Raw genomic sequence first — 19,694 nt, 5'->3', positions numbered from 1 at the left:
AAACTTACAGAATGACTCTCTAACTGTCATTTCAATTGAATTAATTCCCATCGTTACAGGTGACATGTACATGTGTGTTATTAGCAACAGTTAATGGACACACTCATAATTATTCATACTATAGATTACATTACTTCAAATTATCACCAGATACAAAATTACATACCATGGTTACCTAGAATTATGCACATCATCCACGTAATTAAATTAATCATTCATGGATTACATTATAATTTCACACACCATGGTTCACATAAATTATATCATCCACAACATATAAATTCACATCAATTCACAGTTACATGGAATTCACATATCCACTATTTCACATATAAATGTCACATACATTTTAATTTTACAGTATAAATGTCATACATCCACTAATTTACATTAATTCAGATGCATTACTACATTAATTATGTCCATTCCATGGAATGACATCCACTATTATCCACGCATTAATGTACATCATCACTTATACCAAAGCAACTAAAGCGAATGCTGATTCACTAATTTGTCAAACATGATAGAAATGACATACTCACTAATTAATCCAGCACAAGAATACATCACACACTAATTATCCCATCACATTGGGAAATGACATACTCACTAATTATCCAGCAATAGATGACATACTCACGAATTATCCACATTATGAATGACAATTACTCACTAATTATCCCAGCAATAGAATGACATACTCACTATTATCCCAACATACAGATGACATACTCACTAATTATCCAACATAAGGATGACATACTCACAATTATCCCAAGCATACAATGACATACTCATGGATTATCCTAGCACACAGTATGACACACTAATTATCCAAACTTATAGGATGACATACTCACTAATTATCCCAGCACATAGGATGACATACTCACAAATTTCCACACATAGAATGACATACTCACTAATTATCCCAGCAACAGGATAATGCTAACAATATTTCTCTCAGCAAAGAGCTACCTATATTAACCCATGGATAAGTACAATGTGATTATAGACACAAAGAACACCGTGAAAACAAACCTTTGACATGGTAGATGAGGCATTGTTACATGTTGTATTTATCACCAGCACTACCTGCAAGATTGTCTATCCATGGATATCCATGCACATTTTATGAAAATCACAATTATCCATGTTATGATGGATGCATACATAATATAAACCCAGGAATCATGAAATAACTCATTAATTATCAAACATAAGAATGCATCAACACAGTACTGTGGAATGAGAACTCACTAATTATCCAGTACAATGAGAAGACATACACTAATAAAAGCTGAAAGGACAAACAAATTCCACAAGGAGACACTCACTATTTCGCATGCTCGATAGTGAAATGACATACTAGAACTGATCCCATCACTGGATGTAATACTCCAATTGATCAAAACAAAATAGACTGACATACTCACGATATTTCCAAATTAAAGAATGACATAGTAAAATTATCACACTATATTATATCCTAGCAATAAAGGGGCTTTATTCATCACAATAGATGACATACTGCACTTGTGTCATATATACGGGGATGACGAACCACTATTATTCAAACATATGAAATGAATACCATCTAATTACCAGTCAATAAATGACATAACTCACTAAATTATCCAATCACAAAGAATGACATAATGACTAAATTGTCCTGAGTTATGATTGACATATCAGGGTTATATGTAACCAAACTATTTTGAATGACATCAAAACTTTACCTAAAATTTCATAAAAAAGAAATAAATTTCCCATAACAAATGACTACTCAGAATTATCCACTTGATGTCATATATAATGTAAACATTTAACAATGACATTCAAATTATGAACAGATGACATTCACAATTAAACAAGATAGATGAAACTCATAACTTATCCCTGAAATTCTAAATGAAATAAGGAATAATTAATGAAAAATTGTGAATATCCTAATTTTGCTGTCACAAGTGGTGACATCTCAACACATTTTCAATTTGAATGACAATCTCATAATATCCTGCACACAGATAGAGTTTAAAAGTTGGATCACACTTAACCTGAATCTAGTAAAAAAGGAGGAATAACAATGAAACAAATGACCCTGATATCACCTGGTCTGGATGGGTCGCATGATGTGACCATTGTTAACCAGTTTGGTTTTTCATATCACCATTAGCTTACCGATGGGAAATGTAAAACTTTACCTGAATCACAGAGAAAAGTATGATCTGAAATTTTCATAGTTAACATGATGTTATGATGATGGTGCATTAAGTAATATTAAACCATGTTTGAATCAAACATAACCAAGGTAATTATAACAGGTAACCTGTTGAACAGAAAAGTGAAATGGGGAATCAGAAATAAAAGCTGCCACGCAAAGAGGACACCTGGAATAAAGCTCCCTAAGAGCAACAAAAGGTCTTAACATATCAGTTACATCTACCCAGGAGCAAATTCTTTACATTTTCAACTCTTGAAATATTTTTAAAAAGTGGCCTATTGTAAGTCAACAATTTCTATGTAGGATTTTACAAGTTTCTACCTGTTTTTCACTTCTGTTGTTATTTTTTTCAGTAACATATTTTATAAAATTATGTTTGGATAAACAACATATTAAAAAAGTTTCATCCCAGTCTGGCAAAAAAAGACCTTGCCAGAACAGACACTAAAGCTGTTCTCAGTTCCAAACTGAATATCTTAGACAGAATTAATGTGGAAAAGTTGTTTTCAACTCTCAAAGAAGACAGAATGAGTCAAACAAGTGGTTGTTTCACAGGTTCAAATAAACCTGGGTGCATTTTCCCACACATGCAAAAACCAACATGTGCCATTATTCTTTATGACTTTCTAATCTAAAACAGTGCAAAAACCTGCTTCGTGTGGCAGGTAAAAATATCCCTAAAATTTCTGGCAGCCAGATTTCAGGTTTTTTTTTTTAACTTGATAAAAACTATCTCTCAGAATTGTCTGATTATTATATTACATTTACTTGAAATATGCGCCTTCAATAATTTGTGATTATGGAACTTTCAACTTCATGGAAACTCACCTTGACTTTTATTTGCTTATCTTGTTTTTAAACTTTCTACAATTCTATGCCAACAGGTAGAAAGTAACTTTTTGTTATATTTGTTGTTGGGTTTCCCATTTCTCTGACACTAGAGAGGGTGCTGCTTGTACATGTATGTGCACTTACAATGTATGTTAAATCCATATATGAGCCGCGCCATGAGAAAACCAACATAGTGGGTTTGCGACCAGCATGGATCCAGCCCAGCCTGCGCATCCGTGCAGTCTGGTCAGGATCCATGCTGTTCGCTTTCATAACCAATTGCTATTAGAGAAACTGTTAGCGAACAGCATGGACCAGACTGCGCGGATGCGCAGGCTGGTCTGGATCCATGCTGGTCGCATACCCACTATGTTGGTTTTCTCATGGCGCGGCTCATATGTAAAAAGAAACATCTTACAGCAACTGCGTTATATATTTGACTGAGTTATTCAATGTACATGGATCCTAAGTGTAAACTTAATTCCTTTAGCTTGAATTGATTGAAGTTCAAGCTTATCTGAACCACTCTCGAGTATGTTTCCTGGAAAAGCCAGCACTGGTGTCATATGAGAAAATTTAGTCATGACCTCAGTTGGGTTCGAACCCATGATCATGGGTTAAACAGTCAACATCTTGACCATTAGACCATCCCCATTTTTTTCGAAGCACTAGATGCTTTAGATATGAAACCTTAAATACTGAAAACAAAAACACAATGAAAGAACAATTCACGCCAAAACTAGTTTACACATATTTATTTATTTGGGTTTTACGGCGCACCAACACAGTATAGGTTATATGGCGCCAAACAGGACTACAAATTTTGGTTTCACATCTCATTTACATCAAAACTGAGACTGTTCTAAAGATTGACAATGAGTACATCTATCCATACAAGTATCTAAGAATACTGAACTTTTTAGTGGAGTAACCAGTTTGTATCAAGTAACTGACAACTTCTCCACATGAAACTGGTGAAAAACAAAAAAACTTCATACGCAACAAATCATTATTAGGGATCATGTGCCAAGAAGTTTATTCAAAATAATATGCCAAGAAGCATTTTTTTTTTTTTTTAAACATACTGAAAACTCCGGGAATAAAATATTCATAACAAAAAGCAACAAGGAAGTTATTGTTGAATGTAAAATAGAATCATTGGATCAAGAATAACAAAAATAGGAACGGATAAATTATGTAAAAAAAAAAAACCCGCATAAATTGTGTTGCAAACTCTGTTGATTTCATTCTATACAGATTTATATTACAAAAAGATTTCTATTGAACAAAACAGGTATTATTCTTCAACTTTTTTGAAAAGTATCACAGATAAACCAAGATAGAAATGACATGATATGATATCCTCTGAATTTCAAATTAAGTGTATCTGGGTACAATCTGCAAGACAATTTAAAAGAAAATCTTGATATTGGAGATGCCAAAAGGAAAAATGATGCTGAAAAGTTATATAGGAGACCAGATATACAACTAGATAATGCTTAGACCACACCTGATAGTGCTACAGGTATTAATAGATACAGATCACCATTCTGGGGACTGTTGTTAAAATACTGTAGTAGGTCATCTAGTGATTCACCACATCTCAACCTCATTTACCTGCACAGCTAGCTACTGAAACTTAGTACATGCTCAGTGTGAGGACATGGTGACTACACAGCTCCCACCCTTACCTTGCTTGTAATTTGTAATTAATTTCAACATATCATAACCAAAGTCATAGTACATCCATTTGACAGAACCTGAAGATTTCTTTGAGATAACCGAAATTTTGAGAAATTTCAAGACATGTAATGGTATATTGAAACAAAATTAACCATAAAAAGGAACTGATTCCAGATCTGATACAAAAGTTTTTTTAATGTTGATATAGTGGATTTTGAAAGAGAAATTTCCAAGAAGGGTAGATAATTTATTTAATTGAAATACAATCATGTGTGAAAGTTAAATTTATGATATGACAGCTCTTAACACCTCATAAACCATGAAAATTATCTTCAATATAACTTTTTCATCTTCCGAGTTTTCATTAAAAGTTTAAGTAACTTTCACACCTGCTGATCTCAAAAATCAAAACTGTCCAGCCATACAAATGCAAATACGAAAACCAAATTACATTTTCTAAAGTAAATTATAGACCTTCTAATGTCTTAAAATTAATCATCCCTATTTATCGAGCCAGTAAAAAGCCTTTAGAATACACAAAATTCAAATTAGGGAGTATTAAATTGTAGATTTTTATCAAATAATGGAGTTTACCTATCCTTTTTATCACCTAGGGTGACAGTCAGCCTCACTGCAGGTAGAACATATCAAATATACATTAGAGAGGAACAGAGGGGTTGATCTTGTTGAAATACTCTTCACTAAAAAGGGTAGTTTTCATCTTTTATTATATGCTCCTTCCCTTCCACAATGGGATGGAATTGGAAACATGCTGTTTTCCATGCTTGGATGAGAAAGACACATGAAACTGGGAGAATTACTGAATCATTTCTATTCATCTTTTATTTTCAAACAAATCAATCTGAAATCACAGTTACCAGGAGGAATAGAAACTCCCACAAAACCAGTTTTTCAAACATTTTCTATTTTTAGTAACACTGACATTGAACTAACAGCGACCTTGACCTTAGTAGCTACAAAACAGACCTCCAACTTTCTGTACTACACATACTAAACTACCTACATAGTTACTAAGTTATAAATCATTATTAAAACCCCCATTTTCATGATGCCATGCAACTTATTTTTGGTATGTGTGACCTTGACACTGACACTACATCATCAAAATGGCTCCTTTTTTTACAAAACAACAACAACAACAACAACAAATAAAAAGCCACAACTTGGATTAGAACCAGTACCTGCCCGCTACCTTAACTGCTACAATAAAAACCTTATTGCTCTAGATGAATTTTGGGCTTAAAAGATGGGTAATCTGTGCATCATGTGACCCTCATCTGAGTTAAGTTCTAAAATGCCAGGAAGCGTTCAAACTTGCTTGCCAGAGGTCTGTTTCACTCATGTTCTCACCGGACTGCCTTAAGTAACGACCACATTTAGACCAACCAGTCACTGATTGCAACAACATGTTGACACCCCTGTCCTTCCTTCACAACATCCTTACTTGCCATTACATCAAATTACCAATTAAAGTCCTTTTCAAAACAGTTTCTCCAGTTTCAGTTTTCTCAATCTACTTCTATAGAAACCATTTCAAATCATTTTCTTGCCTTCTTATAAACCTTCAGCATGTTATATATACAGATTTTATGGAGATACAGCAGTATTTATTATTTTATAGAGTTCCTGAAAACTTGGTTAATGGTCTGTAGAAGACAAAAAAACATTAGTAAATTATCACAATAACTTACATCATAGTTATAATTTTCAACAGCTTGCAATTATGGCAGAATTTGTTATACAAGATATTTCTAGGTATATCAAAGAACTAAAAATACACAGAATGGCAACTGGGGATAATCCCGTGTCATCTCGTGTTAGAGCGTTATCTTATTTCAAAGCGTTTGCCGACTTGATCAATCGTGATCAAATCAACAGACGCTTACAGAAGTATAAAATTGGCGGTACACCGAATAGAGTCCTTTTTTCAAATGAAAACTGTTGATTTCTTAGACTTCCAATCATAAATTCATTCCTTCCCCGTGTAGAAAATACTAATAACATTAAAAAAGCACCATTATCATTGTAAACAATCGATCCAAAATTAACCTTATTTAAAAGCGTTTGCCGACTTGATCAATTGTGATCAACAGACACTTACAACGAGATCTCATTCAGTTGTCACTGGATGTTGGCGAGATTTGCTCTATATGCCTTTCAAGTTGCCGATCTATTTATTTTTATAGCTCTTTGGGTTGATAAAGCAAAAACAAGTATAATGAATATATATAAGGCTTAAGGTAGTTCTGCATGTTTGGATAAAAACTTTTTTCTTTAATGCAGAATTTGATTATAAACATGTATTTTTTCAAATTTTTTTTTTTTTTTTTTCAAAATCTCAGGATATACTAAGAAAGTTCTGCAAATAAAAAAGACAGGTATGCTTGATTTTTTAATTTGGATCACAAGCAAGTTTTCATACTTGGAAGATAAAGGGAAAATCCCAGTTTTGATGACATTTTCGTGAATAGAACATTTTTTACAATGCAGGTTTGTGCAGATTCAAAAGAACGTATTTTCTATCATGTCGTCAAACAAAATTATTAATTTAATGCTCTGTATATTTACTTTATAGATATTTGCTTAAGACTGAATTTAGACATCAACAAAAATTTCAACCTGATTATACAACAGTATTTGGAACTGTATCATGGTCAACATTTTTGTAAAATATTTTATCTTTAGAAAGCCAGCAAAAATTGATACAGAGTTTGCTATTAATTTGCCCGATTATGCTGTGTCTGTGACCTTTATTAACAAGGCAGTCTGAAAGACAGCTAAATCCCCCGCCACTGCTATAGATAGTGAAAGGGAAAAACCTTTGATTTTAGCTGTGACCTTGACCTTGAACTGACATGGCTGACTCATGAATTCTGCACAACATCTTGATGAGGTGATCATTTGACCAAAGTTTCATGAAAATCCTTCAAGGGGTTTAGGAGATACAGAGCTGAAACCTTTGACCTTCAGTTGTGACCTTGACCTTGAGTTTACATGGCTGACTCATGAGTTCTTGATGAGGTGATCATTTGACCCAAGTTTGATGAAAATCCTTCAAGGGGTTAAGGAGATACAGAGTGGACACCAAATGGAAGGCTCAAACCTTCGACCCTTAGTTGTGACCTTGACCTTGAGCTGGCATGGTTGACTCATAATTTCTGCACATCGTTCTGATGAGGTAATCATTTGACCCAAGTTTTATAAAATTCCTTCAAGGGGTTTAAGAGATATAGAGCGGACACGAAATGGAAGGCTCAAACCTTTGACCTTCAGTTATGACCTTGACCTTGAGCCGACATGGCTGACTCATAAGTTCTGCACATCGCCTTGATGAGGTTATCGTTTGACACAAGTTTCATAAAAATCCTTCAAGGGGTTTAGGAGATATAGAGCAGACACAAAATGGAAGGCTCAAACTTTGACCCTAAGTTGTGACCTTGACCTTGAGCCGGCATGACTGACTCATGGGTTCTGCACATCGTCTTGATGAGATGATCATTTGACCCAAGTTTTATGAAATTCCTTCAAGGGGTTTAAGAGATATAGAGCGGACACAAAATGGAAGGCTCAAACCTTTGACCTTGAGTTGTGACCTTGACCTTGAGCCGGCATGGCTGACTCATGGGTTCTGCACATCGTCTTGATGAGGTGGTCATTTTACCCAAGTTTTATAAAATTCCTTCAAGGGGTTTAGGAGATATAGAGCGGACACAAAATGGCAGACTCAAACCTTTGACCTTGAGATGTGACCTTGACCTTGAACCGACAAGGCTGACTCATGGGTTCTGCACATCGTCTTGATGAGGTGATCATTTGACCCAAGTTTCATGAAAATCCTTCAAGGGGTTTAGGAGATATGGACCGGACACGATTTTGTTACGGACGGAAGGACGGACGGACGGAAGGACGGACGCAGACCATTCCTATAATCCCTCCGCCACGGCGGGGGATTAATAATATTACTCCATCTTTTCCAGTTTATCAAATGTGCAAAACCATCTTAATTACCAGTAACTCTGTAGTGTAGTTTTAAGATATTCTTAAAAATGCTGTTGAACAATTATGTTCACAAAAAAGGATATAAAAACAAGAGCTGTCATTAATGGTGACAAATGCCCCTGCAGCACTTTGACCTTTGACCTGGTGACCTTGACCTTTTACCTGGTGACACCAAAGTCAATAGGGGTGGTGTACTCAATAAGTACTATTAGCATGTGAAGTTTGAAAGTCCTGGGTGCAGTGGTTCTCGAGTAGTGCCTTCATGCAAAAGGTTAACATTGGCCCCTGTGACCTTGACCTTTGACCTGGTGACCCCAAAGTCAGTAGGGTTCGTGTACTCAATAAGTACTATCAGCATGTGAAGTTTGAAGGTCCTGGGTGCAGTGGTTCGTGAGTAAAGTGCCTTCATGCAAAAAGTCAATGCTGGCCCCTGTGACCTTGACCTTTGACCTGGTGACCCAAAAGTCAGTAGGGTCGTGTACTCAATGAGTACTACCAGCACGTGAAGTTTGAAGGTCCTCGGTGCAGTGGTTCGCGAGTAAAGAGCCTTCATGCAAAAAGTTAAAGTTGGCCCCTGTGACCTTGACCTTTGACCTGGTGACCCCAAAGTCAGTAGGGGTTGTGTACTCAATGAGTACTATCAGCACATGAAGTTTGAAGGTCCTGGGTGCAGTGGTTCGCGAGTAAAGTGCCTTCATGCAAAAAGTTAACGTTGGCCCCTGTGACCTTTGACCTGGTGACCCCAAAGTCAGTAGGGGTCGTGTACTCAATGGGTACTATCAGCATGTGAAGTTTGAAGGTCCTGGGTGCAGTGGTTCGCGAGTAAAGTGCCTTCATGCAAAAAGTTAACGTTGCGACTAACGAACGAACGAATGGACGGACAGTTGAAAACTAATATGCCTCCCTTCGGGAGCATAAAAATGGCAGATATTCTATATATCAGCATCAGAATGTTCAACGACTGCCATGTTCAACGACTGCAGACCACAGGTAAAAATTAAGGAAAGGCAACTGAATGACATTGGCCTCTTCAAATCTCTTTCATTATCAAATGTGACAATCTTTGAAATTTTGAACCAATGCTGCCTAAAATGGTTGAAGAATCTTTGAAATTTTGAACCAATGCTGCCTAAAATGGTTGAAGACTTCAATTAAAACACAAATGAAATATCACCCCTGACTATAACTGACTGAGGTTAAACAAAGAACTGTTCTAGCAGATAAATAGGCAGATGATGGCATATCCTTTCAGCTCCAGTGTAACATAATAAAACATATTAGCCTCTGATGGCTTCTGTAGAATCAACATTTATTACATGAAATCATTTTGAAGCTATTTCTGAAATGTCTAGGTCTGCAGCACTCAAATATGGAAATATCTTAGATCCGAGGCATATACTGAAACCTTTAGACAACATCAAAAAAGACCTTTTGAACGATTTGACGAAGACTGTTAAAAAAATCTCCATTATACCCTTGCTCCATTACGGACCCCTTTGGGATTTATGTTTATTCCGAGTTTAAATATTTTTTCATAGATGAAAAGCTGACATGTCATGCTAAAGCCCAAGTATTTACAAATCATTAGAAAGTGCTGAAAACTGACTCCCTACTTGCAAAAAAAAAAGAAGTCCACGTGCATACATTTAGATGGGGTGACCCCTCTAGACCAATGCAAATGCGACTTTCATCATTTCTTTACTTTTGGAAAAAGCTGAAAGTAGTTTGACGTCACTTTCTGTGTTGTCAGAAACATACGTATGTCTGGCAAGTTTGTATAACAAGAGCTGTCGGATGACAGCGCGCTCGACTATTCGAAGAATTGATTGAAGAATGGGGTCAAAATATTTCCATAGATTTTCAGACAAAAGAAAAAAATGGATTAAACAAAAAATGTTCCTGTGGATTTCGATTAGTCTTGCACTAAATGGCAATGTGTGACCATGATGGCAAATATGTTAAGTTATATGTTAGGCAAAATATGGACTTGTATAAAAAATTTAACTAATTTCCAAGTCCAAAAAGGGTCATAATTCAGTCAAAATAGTTGACAGAGTTATGTACACTTGCCTACAGATGGAAATCATGTTGATATACTAGTGATAAAAGTTTCAAAGCCACAGTTCAAATAGTTTTGACAAAAACTTCAAAGTCCAAAACGGGCCATAATTCAGCCAAAATAGTTGTCAGAGTTATGAACTCTTGCCTACAGATTGAAATCATAATGATAAACAAATGTTTAAAGTTTAAAAGCAATATGTCAAATAGTCTTGACAAAACATAGACATATACGAAAACAGAACCAATTTCCAAGTTCAAAAAGGGCCATAATTCAGCCAAAAAAGATGACAGAGTTATGTACTCTTGCCTATTGATAGAGACTATAATACTGAACAAGATATAAAAGTTTCAAAGCCATATGTCAAACACTTAACACAAAATATAAACTTGTACGAAAAATTTAACCATGATTTCTAAGTTAGAAGGGGCCATAATTCAGCCAAAATGCTTGATGGAGTTATGTACTCTTGCCTACAACTGCACATAGTGATGGTTAACAAGTGATGAAAGTTTCAAAGCTTTATCTCAAAAGACTTTGTCAAAATGTAGACTGGTACTAAAACTTATCCAAGATTTCTAAGTCAAAAAAGGGGCAGTAATTCAACCAAAATGCTTGATGGAGTTATGTACTCCTGCCTACAACTGAACATTGTGATAGTAAACAAGTGTTGAAAGTTTCAAAGCTTTATCTCAAAAGACTTTGTCAAAATATGAACTGGTACGAAAAACTTAACCAAGATTTCTAAGTCAAAAGGGGCCATAATTCAGTCAAAATGCTTGACAGAGTTATGTACTCTTGCCTATAACTGGACATGGTGATGGTAAACAAGTGTTGAAAGTTTCAAAGCTTTATCTCAAAAGACTTTGTCAAAATGTGGACTGGTACGAAAAACTTAACCAGGGTGTGACGCCGACGCTGTGGTGAGTAGGATAGCTCTACCTATTCTTTGAATAGTCGAGCTAAAAATGTGCCCCTCGTCCAAAGAATATCTATAATGCACTAGCTGTTCAACCCATTACTTTGAGGGGAGGGGGTACAGGTTATAATCGCAAAGGGTTTTTCAAATGCATGTCAAAATATTTAATGAAAATATTTTATGAAAATCCTTATAAAATCTACAACACTTTAAACGACATTCATGTATAACCGCAAATATTATGACAGAAAAAACACACTTGAAAAGATGTTATAATAATTTTATGACGACATGCTGGATGATCTATTTATAACGACATTTCATGCTGAAGATAAGATCTTACTCTGTAACAGTATCTAACAGATGTTATCTGTAAACAACCACTGAATAATACAAACCTGAACCAAAAACAACAACAAAAGCAGGTAAACCAATACAGAAATCTGTAACTGGTAACTGCTGCTTTCAAGTAATAGTTTATGTTTTTTAAAGATTAAAATTTTAAAATGCCATTTCTATTTTTTGATTAGTAAGATTACAGAAAAACAAAGAGGACCATGATGGGCTTTCATCACCCACCTGAGTTCACAAATTGCTTGAACAGGCTGTGCAAGAAAAATATCTGTGAAATCATTTTGAAACTGGCTCATTTTTTCTGACAAAACAATTTTTCAAATTTCCACTATATACTTATTTATACCTGAAAAAGTGACTATATATCCCATCAATAACTTTAATACAGTAGGTATAGTGTCATCAGAGGAGCATTTTTGTCAATTCATTTAAACCTAGTTGAGCCAATCTCAATCCTCTCTTCTCAAATACGTACTGAGCTTATCTTGCTATGACTTTTTTTTATAATTTTTTGCCAAAAGAACCTTTTTCACAAGCAATTATAAAACACGAATATAAAAATGTCAATATCTTTTTTTTTATGGTGCCTCAAGTAAACAGATTTAATGAGACAGAATTCATACTTCAACATTGAAAAAATAAGGTCGAATGATGTGTTTCTGTTTTGAATTGTGCTTACTCCATTTAACAAGAGCACCGCCCTGCGGGTGCTGATGCTCATCTGATTTTTTTTCTGATTGTCCTACCCATGATTTTCTAAGTCTAAAATGGGCCATCCTTCTTGCAAAAAGCAGGATAGAGTTATGTTTCTTGATGTACAGTGTCCACTTATGATGGTGAAAAACTGTTGCAAGTTTTAAAGCAATAGCTTTGATAGTTTATGAGAAAAGTTGCCTTAAACATAATACTCAACCAAGAAAATGATTTTGTAAGTCCAAAAGGGGCAATAATTATTGCAAAAAGCAGGATGGAGTTATGTTGCTTGCTGTACAGGGTCAGCTTATGATGTTGAACAAGTGTTGCAAGTTTCAAAGCAATAGCTTTGATAGTTTAAGAGAAAAAGTTGACCTAAACATAAAACTTAACCAAAATATCTGATATTTTCTAAGTCCAAAAGGGGCCATAAATCTTGCAAAAAGCAGGATGGAGTTATGTTTCTTGCTGTACAGGGTCAGCTTATGATGGTGAACAAGTGTTGCAAGGTTTAAAGCAATAGCTTTGATAGTTTAGGATAAAAGCTGACCTAAACATAAAACTTAACCAAGAAAACTGATTTTCTAAGTCTAAAAGGGGCAATAATTCTTGCAAAAAGCAAGATGGAGTTATGTTTCTTGATGTACAGGGTCTGCTTATGATGGTGAACAAGTATTCCAAGTTTCAAAGCAATAGCTTTGATAGTTTAGGAGAAAAGTTGACCTAAACATAAAACTTAACCAAGAAATCTGATATTTTCTAAGTACAAAAGGGGCCATAAATCTTGCAAAAAGCAAGATGGAGCTATGTTTCTTGCTATACAGGGTCAGCTTATGATGGTGAACAAGTATTCCAAGTTTCAAAGCAATAGCTTTGATAGTTTAGGAGAAAAGCTGACCTAAACATAAAACTTAACCAGGCAATGCCGACGACGACGACGACAACCGCTCAAGGGATGACAATAACTCATCATTTTTTTTTCAAAAAATCAGATGAGCTAAAAATAACCTTAGGGAAGATATAAAACCTACCTAAGTTTCTTCCACAATATATAATCTAAGTGTGAAAGCAAAATAGAGAACTTTCACCGTGCGTAACTCAATATTTTTAAAGATTTGTAATTCTACCCCTTCTGTTTAAATAGTAAATTCTCTTTGAACACCAAGAAATTGCTTAGAAGATTCATCTTTTTCCATTTTTGTACAAAACATCAATAATAAGTATTGAAAGAAGTAAACACTTGCTAGTAAAAAGGAAAATAAGGAAAACAAAAATTTGGTCCCAGTAGGGCTTGAACCTACGCCCCCTAAGAATTGTGGTAAAAGTAGGTTTATGGTAGGAATTGAATACTCTTCAAAAAGGAGGTTCTCTATAAGCCAGTGCTAGGGGGTGTGAGAGGTGTTCCCCATTTCATTACCTCTCATGAACAGACAGTCAAACCGAGTCTGCTATATTATTCTGATTGGTTGCATTCTATGCTTCCAAAGGATCTTTTTACAGATTTTATTTACTTTACTTGTTAGCTGCTATCAAATGCTTCAATTAAATGGCACAGTAAAATTTTGAAGATTATATTTATCATTTATGTTTTATACATAATTATGTAATGCATTGGAGGAAATCTCCAGGTTTTAAAGTGCAGTACGTACGTCATATATGGTGTCGGACTTTTATATGGACAATGTTATTATGTCTTATATGATCTAAGAACATCTGGAACAAACAAACTACCTAGATTGTTGAAATTATTAGATTTAGCCCTATTGTTACTAGACTGTTATCATATTCTGTACCAATCTTCAGAAAAGTTTACAAACATATCTCAGATTTAATAGTTCCATTCTTTCCAGAAAAGCATGTGAAACATGCCTGTTAAAGTAAGTCCAACAACTGTTACAAGCTAGAATGTTCCATAAAAGAGACATACCTTTCAAACAGATTAATTTTGTTATATATCTCTTGTATCAGTAACAAACAGAATTTCAAAATCAATTTTGTATTACACAGAGCAAATTCTAACTAAGATATCTATTTTCTTTACTCTACGTGCAAAACCATTTGAAAAATATTTATTGTGCTCTATTTTCAGACATTCTGAAGTAACCTCTTATGTAAATAAAGATCTCTAAAAAGATCATTGACAAAAGCCATATTAAAAAAACAACATAATTATATGAAAAAAAAAAAAGAGCTGGAGTTACTGTGGTACTTGTAACTTTCTTTGTAAAAGAAAAGCCGGAAACTTTACATTAATGGAAGAATGGTTGCACCAAGAAAGTCCATTCGAATAATTCTTTCATATAATGGGACATTCTGTGATTTTTCTCCGACTTAAAACATGGTCCTCATGAATAAGTAAGGACTTCCGTGACTTTACTAAAATAAAAAGAAGAGGGCCAAGAGTAACACACCATAACAGTGTAAGCATGTTTTACCTAGTGATTTCATGGAGACAAATGTTCTGACCAATTTTCATATGACCGAGATTCGAACTTGTCTAAAATTTCATGAAAACAAACATTCTGACAAAGTTTCAGGAAGATTGGAACAAAAAAGTGGCCTCTAGAGTGTATACAAACTTTTCCTTTGAGATGACCTAGTGACCTAGTTTTTGACCCTACATGACCCTGATTTGAAATCATCCAAGACTTCATGATAACAAACATTCTGACTAAGTTTTATGAAGATAGAATCAAAATATGCCCCCTAGGGTGTAAACAAGCTTATTCTTTGATTGTACCTGGTGATCAAGTTTTTGATCCCACATGCCCCAGATAAAAAAAATTCCGAGATTTCATGCAGACAAACATTCTGACAAAGTTTCATGCGCATCAAATGAAAAATGCATGCATAAGGTTTTTCTTTGATTTTAACAGGTGACCTAGTTTTTGACCCCAGATGATCTAGATTCAAACTTGGGCTTAAAAGATCATCAAGAACATCATTTTGACAAAGTTTCAAGAAGGTAGGATCATAAACGTGGCCTCTGGAGTGTTATCAAGCTTTTCCTTTGATATGACTGGATGACCTAGTTTTGACCCCACATGACACAGATCTGAACTTGACCTAGAGGTCATCAAGACAAATATTCTGACCAATTCTCATGGGTTTCTAAGGTTAACAAGCTTTTCCTTTGATTTGACCTGATGACCTAGTTTTTTACCCCAGATGACCCATTATCAAAATTATCCGAGACTTTATACAGGGTAACATTCTGACCAAGTTTCATTAAGATTGGGCCAAAATTGTGACCTCTAGAGTGTTAACAAGCTTTTCCTTTCATTTGACCTGGTGACCTAATTTTTGACCCAAGATGACTCAATATCGAACTCGTCCAAGACTTTATTGAGGGTAACATCTGACCAAGTTTCAAAAATATTGGGCTGAAATTGTGACCTCTGGAGTGTTAACAAGCTTTTCCTTTGATTTGACCTGGTGACCTAGTTTTTGACCCCAGATGACACAATATCGAACTCGTCCAAGATTTTATTGAGGGTAATTTTCTGACCAAGTTTCATTAAGATTAGGCCAAAATTGTGACCTCTAGAGTGTTAACAGTCAAATTGTTGATGAGGGACAGACGGACGACGGACACAGGGCGATCACAAAAGCTCACCTTGAGCACTTAGTGCTAAGGTGAGCTAAACAAGAGCTGTCACAGGAGACAGCGCGCTCGACTATTTCGATGCTGGATAGTGAAACTGGGCACATCTGAGGAAACTAGAGCTGTCACTGGAATGTTTAATGACTCCAATTGTGGATGAAGATATTGCACAATAGCCTGTGTCTATGTCAAAAATCTCAGAGTAATAAGAGAGGTAAAGATAAAATGTATCAAAACACTATATAAGTATATCCTAAGCAAAAAGGGGCATAATTCATTTATTATTGGTGCCAGAGTTATGCAGCTTGTGTCATATAGTGTGGGTGATGATGCTGAACAACTATTTTAAGTTTGAATCAAATCCATTCAGTAATAACAGAGACAGAGTGAAAGTGCATCAAAACTTTAACCTAAAATTCTAAGTAAAAAAGGGAAATAATTCATGAAAAATTGGTCCCAGAGTTATGCACCTTGTGTCATATGATAAGAGTAATGATGTTGAACAATTGTTTAAGTTTGAATCAGATCCATTCAGTAATAACAGAGATAAAGTGCATAAAACTTTAACCTGAAATTCTAAGTAAAAAGGGGAATAATTAATGAAAAATTGTGCCAGAGTTATGCATCTTGTGTCATATGATGTGGGTGATGATGCTAAACAACTATTTTAAGTTTGAATCAAATCCATTCAGTAATAACAGAGGTAGAGTGAAAGTGCACCAAAACTTTAACCTGAAATTCTAAGTAAAAAGGGGGAATAATTCATGAAAAAATGGTGCCTGAGTTATGCACCTTGTGTCATATGATGTGGGTGATGATGTTGAACAACTATTTTAAGTTTGAATCAAATCCATTTAGTAATAACAGAGATAGCGTGAAAGTGCATCAAAACTTTAACCTGAAAATCTAAGAGAAAAGGGGGGATGATTCATGGAATATTGGTGCCAGAGTTATGGCCAGATGATGTGGATGATGATGCGGAATAAGTATTTCAAGTTTGAATCAAATCCATCAAGTAATTAAAGAGATAAAATGAAAAAAGAGAAAGTGCACCAAAACTTTAACCAAGGTGCGGACGCGGAAAGACGCCGACGCCGGGGCGAGTAGGATAGCTCTCCTTATACTTTGTATAGTCGAGCTAAAAAGGGTATAATCAGTATTTTGGCGCTTGTCTTATATTATAACTATTGATATTATAACTATTGATTATACACAGTAATTAGTATTTTATGTCTGAGAAGAAGAAAAGATAGAATTATAACCAAAAAAATAGGAAGGAGCACAAAAATCTTGATGCGGATGCCAGCAAGCAAGCTGTGTGAACGTTGTACAAGGGGGGTTAAAAAATACCCTGAAAAGTGCTCTTACATCTTTTATTTCTAGTCCCATTCTGCTAAAATTTAAAAATATGACGAATATGAACATAATAAATGTGAATATCCAAATCACAGATTTTAGAACATGTACAATATTTATTTATCGTCTCCTGCTGACGACTCGTGGTACAGACATGAAGAAACGAGATAATTTTTCCGGGTATTTATTGAACACCCCTCGTATTGTCAATAGCATTTGACAAAAAAATTCGTTTAAAGGTCAATAACTTGTTGCTTTAAATTTGATGAGTAAATTCATTTAAAAAGACATGATATAAACATTTTTATTAATATTTCACAAAAGAAGCCATTACCGGATTAATCAAATTTATACAAAAAAAGCTAAAATATGATGTCAACATTTCAAGGGTGACCAATGGAACACGGTAAAGTACATCTTCTTTAGTAATCTCTGATTAAGAATTCATGGACATTTTTTTAAAGTACATCTACCTTAGTAAACACTGATTACGAATTCATGGACATTTTTTTAAATTTCAGGACGATTACCTTGGCACTAAAGCCGATATATGGCAGAGAATGAGGTGCTTGAATTCAACAAAATACCAATCAACAGTTCTGTTTATCTATACTGTGTATGGGGATTTAGCGGTACATATGTCAAAATGATGAAGCATCCCAATGTGTCAATAGACAAGATGAAATAGTATGATAATCAATTCTAAGCAGGAAAAATATTGTAACTTTGTATAAATAAAAGAAATAGATAAACTATTTTTGCATCAAAGTGAACGATATTTCAAAAGATTTCAATACAATTTTTATTATGTAGTGATGCGCAAAATGAAAAATCTTGTCCACATCATCTTTGTGGTTTACCGCAAATCTTGACGGGGAAACCAAGTCGCAATATTATCATTTTTCCGATTTTAACTCTGTCTCCATGCATTATCATAGTTAAAATCAAATTAATATGTTATATGAAACTGGTTATGGTTAGCTTTTTTGATATATACTGTACCAGAAAGCATTAGGTTACAAGATTTTTTTTTCCATTTCATACATAAATCTTACCTTATTTCCTGATGCAATGATAAAGAATAAACTAAATATGTTTACTAATGTTTAACTTATACTGTGAAATCATTTAATTTCTTGGGCATGAAAGTTCGTGGTTTGGGTTAAAACGGCAATTTCGTAGGGATATAAATTCGTGGATTACAACTTTTGAACATAAAGTGAATGGGGATTTCACTTGTTCATTGGGATTAAATTTCCTGGATTGACTCAACCACGAAAATTAGTCCCCCACGAATATTAGTGATTTCACAGTACCTTGCAAAATAGATTTCTTGGTGTATCAACCCTAACATATGACCATCAGACAAGTGGGTTTCTCTCTGATAATATTTTACTCAGAGCAAGAAAGTCTTTATAACCCCAAGTTGCTCACCTGGGCTTACAAATCTTAAGTTTAGTAAATATTATCATATTCATCCAAAGTATTTTCTCTTTAATTTTCAATATTAGAAACAAATTTGTACATTTAGTCTGGCACCTCATGTGTGCAGCCAAGTTCAGTTTTTTTTTTACACAAGAAACTATCAAGAGCAACAAAAGGCTGTGATGCGTTTACTCAATTAAAGTGCATAGTTACCATTTTCACTGATCAGGTGCGGAAACACTCTTGATCAGTTCCCAGCAACTGTTGAGACAATGTTGTCAAACCACAAAAGACATGCACTTCAATCAGCAATGCTATTGTCTACAGAAAGTATTTCAAAGACCACTATATGTGACTTGCCTATTTATAGGTTTGGTCCATAAGTTTACCTTGACTATTAAACTAGATGCCCACAGCCAACATGTCAAGCCCACCCTTTAACCCCTAACTGTGACCTTGACCTTTGAGATAGAGTCTGTCTCACCAAGTGAAACATTCATGCCAAATATAAACAAGATTTCTC

This window comes from Mercenaria mercenaria, chromosome 1, assembly GCF_021730395.1.
Source record: "Mercenaria mercenaria strain notata chromosome 1, MADL_Memer_1, whole genome shotgun sequence".
NCBI lineage: Eukaryota > Metazoa > Mollusca > Bivalvia > Venerida > Veneridae > Mercenaria > Mercenaria mercenaria.
This window is presented reverse-complemented; position numbering follows the sequence as displayed.